The sequence below is a fragment of the Manacus vitellinus genome, unplaced genomic scaffold (genome assembly GCF_001715985.3).
Source record: "Manacus vitellinus isolate BGI_N305 unplaced genomic scaffold, ASM171598v3 scaffold_9_pilon, whole genome shotgun sequence".
Classification (NCBI taxonomy): Eukaryota; Metazoa; Chordata; class Aves; order Passeriformes; family Pipridae; genus Manacus; species Manacus vitellinus.
Window position 1 is genome coordinate 4,105,684 of NW_021940917.1, and position 5,641 is coordinate 4,111,324.

Consider the following 5,641-nt stretch of genomic DNA (forward strand, 5'->3'; position numbering starts at 1 on the left):
CATCTGAAAGAAGAGCTGATTAAAAAAATAGCATGCCTCTCCTGAAATACCCCTGTTCAATTATTTCTGTCTAGTTTGTTCAGGGAGGTATTTTCTTTTCTAGTTAATATTTTACCTATGGTTTTTTGCTGTAACCAGTGTAACAATGGACATATTGTTACTTTCTTACACTGATCATGGTTTCAACTGTACTATATCTAGCATACTAGGCATCCATCTTCAAGTGAATCTGAAGCTGCAGTGTGTCCTTGTAAGAAAAATGAGAGTGTACCACATAAACAAGAGAACAGAAGAAGGTTTACAAGGGACTCAGTAGTGGTATGGTGATGTAATGTGCTATGATAACTAAATCTGTACAAATTAAAGTTCATCCAATGCTTAAGTATGATCAGTGACATCAAAAAAAGCCCTGCTAAGCCTATATGCTTTCCCACTACCTCCATAAACAGAAAGTCTGGAAAATAATTGTAGAATTTAATACTTACGTGAAATGTTTTCTTCAACATGCAATGAAGATTTTTTATGAGTATGACAGAAGAGTCTGCTTACTACTTTCATTTTAATTAACTTGGCACATGGGCTTGTCATGAATCAGAGTAGAACCAATTACTTTTTTTCTTTAAGCCTTTTTCTGAGGCTCTTTCTCCCTTTTTTTTTTTTTTTTTTTTTTTGTGGCTTACAGGATAATTGTGTAAGGGACAAAAAAAGTTTATTTCTGCTGTAAAACCAGAACTTGAGAGAGTAACCTCCAGAAGTCTTCTGCCTGCGTTTCCATGCAAGCTGGACAAGTATTCTCAGGGTGTACAGGGCATCTTCTCTGCTGTTTTGCTTCTTTCTGCTCTCTCTGTCTGTGACAGTGAAGGGCAACTAGTCAAGTTCAAGTCAGCAGTAAGGTGGCCAAGATAAGTCCCCACTCGGTGTATACTGTCCATTGAATTCATTTAGAACTTCTACAACCCATAATGTGTGCCTTCTTTCTCTCTTAGCAGTCATTGGAAATGGAGGACATAGAATCCAGGGTATTTATTGTGCGTCTTTTTTTTTGCTTTTGTGAAATAATTCACCTTATCAAACACAGGCATGTTTGTTCACAAGTTCTGTTCTAGCTCAACAACTTCTTGTTGCAGTAAGTGTGACACGGGCACAATGTTCCAGCGAGACTTTATAACCTATGATACATTTCCACCTGCCATTTCTCCTCCTCTTCTGCCTTCTCTGCTCTTTTCAAAGAGTAAGCAAGATATTGAGCAGAAATTACATTTCACTGCTAGCAAGCAATTTTGTGCAGATGTTGAGTCCAAACCCCCAAATATATGTTCATCTCCCATATACAGTATTCTGCACACTTTGGTCTGAGAGATACTGTGTAAAAGTAAATAACAGTGTAAGACATGACACCACAAGACATTCAAAGAGGAGCAGCACCACCCCCTAGCACATGATTCCTTCCTTTGTTTTCCAAGGGCAATTAATCTGTTTTCAGTGAAAAACCTCCCACCTTTGCTGATTTTTTTCCTTTGCAGAATGTATTAGTTAAATCTTCTGCTTTGACAGAAAAATCTCTGCCTGAAATGGTGTCCCCAATTGAAACACAAATTTGTCATGCCTATTTAATCCTATAATGCTTATCTCCTTTACCACGTTTGGGGGGTACAGACTTTCACTATCATCAAAGTCACAAGCCCTCTCTCCTCCATTTCCCCATTATAATCCTATAAATAAACATTTGAAGAACAAAAAGGACTAGTTTCTGTATGGGTGGGGGAAGGGGTTCCTGGGTGATTTTTGAAAGGACACTACTAAGCTAATCACTTGCCTTGCAGATGTGCATCCGTTTTTTTCAGGCTTGCCAAAAGTTTCTTTCATTTGTATCCTTTCATTTTGTGTCAGATTAACCCATCAAAGTGATTTGACAGCCAGATTCAGATCCAAAATGGACTTATTTCATAGCTTGCAAACTCAAATTATTCCCTGGCTTTTCATATGTCAGCTGCTGTAAACATGCATGGAGATAGCAGCAAATATCAGAGCTTTGATTGAGCTGGCATTGCAGCTCTCAGCACCACCTCTTGAAATGTTCGAAGGTATTTTAGTAACACAACTTCATCTTTTTCCTAGAAAAAAAGAAGGTTTAATGTCTTACAGTGTTAAAAAAATCAAAAAGAAAAGACTTTCCTATGTGATCACTTGCACAAAGCTGCTTTAGAGACAAAATGCTAATGGAGGATATTTAACAAATGTAAATCATGAGAAATTTCAAGAAATAGTGTATGTTTTCAAACTTCTCTGTACACTTCATTTTTCACATACATTTCTTCAAAAATCCTGGTTCAGACTTAGTCATTTCAGACATCATATGGAGGTGCAATGTCTAAATGGATATGCCGTGAAATCTAAGTATGTGTCTAGACCAGATGTTAGTATTTGGGAGATCATTTGTTTCTGTTCACAAGGAATATTGATATGTTTTTGACCAAAATTATCTTATTTTTGTGCTGTAAATCTGGAACAAAACAGGAAAGTTCATTCACTAAATTAAAAAATGAAAAATTCTCTTCCACTTCAATAATCTCTTTCTTATATTCTATTTTTTTTTCTGAGACACCAGTCACTTGTCAAAGATAATCCTACATATACAGTTAAATTACCACAAGAAAGCTGAATCATACTCTACCATTGTTAGAATCTGCCAAGAAGGAGATACAAGATAAGAATTAAGATATTCATGCCAACTGCTTCTTTAAAATGCCTGTTTGTTATATTTTGAAAAGTCTATGTCTGGAAGGTCTTACTTGACAAGTAATAAACCTAACTTTAAATACTGAGTTCTTCATAGACTGCTCATTTCCACACAAACATACACATACACAGACACTGTGTTATCTGGAGTTATTCGTGCCTGAGTTTTACTACAAATCAGGAAAACCAAGGCTGTGTCTTCACATTGTAATACCAGATAAAACTGCATTAACCTGCAGTAAATTTCAGGAAGTGAAACCTAAAGCCATGAGTTCAAATACCTCTTGCCATTTTGTATTTCCCTTTACTATGAATCATAAGCTAAACTGATCCTAGAAAAGGGCAGAAACAAGATGTCATGTATTATACAATCTACCAGATTTCCAACCATGGTCCATTCCAGCAAACATAAGAATTTGATAACTAGCTACCATTAATCATGTTAGTGAAGAAAATCATGTCATTCAAACCAAACAGAACCTCTTCATACACTTTTTCATTGACTGAATGGAAAGCAACTAGAGATCATATAATGTCTTCATTCAGTACTTTCCTGCAGAAACCTAAAAGGACGTTCAAACACCATCACTGACCTACGAAGTATAATGCATAAACTTCCAAAGGAAGCATTGAAACTGTGAAAGTTTTTGGTGTTCCTGAGCATATTTTAATCATTTTCATATTGTCAAACCAAGAAGCATTGCATATTTTTGCTATAAATTCTATACCGAATGTGCTGAGGGTTTTTTCTCTGTTAAAATCTTTAGTACCCCATCAAATTATGACATATTAGGAAATGCCAGAAACAAGGTCACAGTAGACCCCTGCCTGATTAAGAATACGAGTGCTTCAGCTGCTATGTCAGTTTAAATACATGTATAAATAGAATGCTGGGGCAAGATCTAAATTACTCTCTAACTTCCAAAATGTGTATTCTCAGTAAAGTTAAGCCTATTTCAAATAAAGATGGCCCTTAATTCTGACTAGTCAAGGGATATAATGAATGTCTTGTTCCAGGTTTTATAGACAGAAGGGGATATATGTATAGGAAAGCTGAATTTGTATTCTTTCTCTATACACTTCTGTCTTCGGCACTTATCTCCATTTGAATGACATCAAATTGGAATTTGGTGTGTCAGACCAGATGTGTGCAGTGGTTCCTTTATTTTGAAGGGAAATGATTAGGAGAGGTTTTGAGAAGGTTGTGCTTTTTCATTTGAGAAAGCAAAGTCTATAAATGGGTAAAATTTTAGAATTCTTGCAAGTACAAGACTAGAGAGAAAAAAAATTAGACTTAGGAATCTATTCATTCTCAAATGATTTTAACATGATTTTTTCGCCTGTAATTTTGAAATGCTGCCATCTGAAGAAGTTAAAATGTGTAAAGTGGAAAAATTAGTATCATGAGCATTTATACTTGTCCTTGGTTAGCCTTGTGCATTTCTAATTTCCTCACTTTAATGGAAATGAACAGCATCACAACAGACTCAAACTACGTCCCTCCAAAGCTAGGGGTGACAGACTTTATTAGTGTCAACAGGACACCTTCATGGTGTGAGGTTCTTGCGACAGCACTGAAGTCCAAATAGTACTGAGAAATTGTAAAAACTCCCCTCTTGAGAGATAATTTTCAATAGCTTGAGTATAAATCTTAGGAGCTGTATCATAACTTTCATGTTTGTATTGTACCAAGCCTAGACAGCCTTGTGATGTCAGACTTGTGCTTAAAGCATCTTCTGAGCTGGTCTTTTGGTAAACTTTTGTTGTTCTCAAACATACTAAAATCAAAGTTGAGGCTTTAGCACCAGCTGAAAAAAGCTGACTAGAGCACATAAAAAGGTAAAGTTAAATTTGTAGATGAGTCCCCTGTAAAGTGAATCCATCGTGGTTGTTAAGGCATCCCATGAAGAGAGCTTTCTTACCATGTCCAGACCATCTTTGGGTTCAGAAGGTTGATTCACACACTTTCTAATATTTTTAGTACTTTCTTTCAGGAAGCACTTCTTTAGGAAGTAGAGGGTCCTCCCATTCTTCACTTGCAGGTCACTTCAACACCTCAGTTCATGTCCACTGAATCAGCATCATGGGGCTGTGTACCACTGCAGTCTCTGCAACAGTGGACAAAAGAAGGTGTTCTAATATTCATGCACATGTCTACTCACATTGTTAACATTTACAAAACTTTAATAGCATCCAAACAGGTAATTAATCTTTAACATTTTCAAATTCTTCCTTCAGTAGACATGTTTCCCAGAAATGGGGCAGAGGCCAGATTGAGAACTCACACTCTGGGGTTGTTTGGAAGAAGTTCAGTTTTATTTTTAACAGTTTACCTCGTCACAGTTTTGTGATAAAAGCGAGGGTGGACTTGCATGTTCAAGGGAGAGGGATATACCATTACTCAATATTGTTCTCACCAAAATTAGCATTTAAGAGAAGTTTGTTAAACAGCCTAAATTTGTATATTGTTTGTTATGATATGTTTAATTTGACTGTGGACTTGATTTCCTTAAACTGCCTATTTCCAAAAATTATATTATTTCTTAATTGATTGAAAATGCGAATTTTTAGTTTTGTATTTACTGAAGAATAGATCTTGGGGTTTTTTTATCTGTGAAGAGATTATTTTCCCCCTTTCAGTAAACAGTGACACAGAGACACAAAGTGAACATACAAAATCAGAATGAAAGTACAGTAATTTCTCCACCTTAACCATACCTTGTAAAGATTTATATTCATTTTAAACTCATTTTGTGCTTTTTAATCTACTTCTGTACTAATTTGAAGGAGCACTACCTTGATGCAGATGATTTAACCTTCTATTAGCTATTTTTGCCCACTATATACATTCTCAAGTTTCCAAACACCCTCTCAGCAGCCATCCTTTGCAAGTGTTTAGCTT

General features: G+C 35.9%; 1 long non-coding RNA gene across 1 annotated transcript; it reads right to left on the reverse strand.

Moving 5' to 3' along the window:
* Window positions 1-1,921: 1,921 nt before the first annotated feature.
* On the reverse strand, window positions 1,922-4,841 carry LOC108640173. The gene is made up of 2 exons (XR_001920959.1): window positions 4,662-4,841; window positions 1,922-2,114 (listed from the first exon to the last, which is right to left on the reverse strand). It is a non-coding gene; the product is annotated as an uncharacterized LOC108640173 (long non-coding RNA).
* Between the last annotated feature and the right edge of the window lie 800 nt (window positions 4,842-5,641).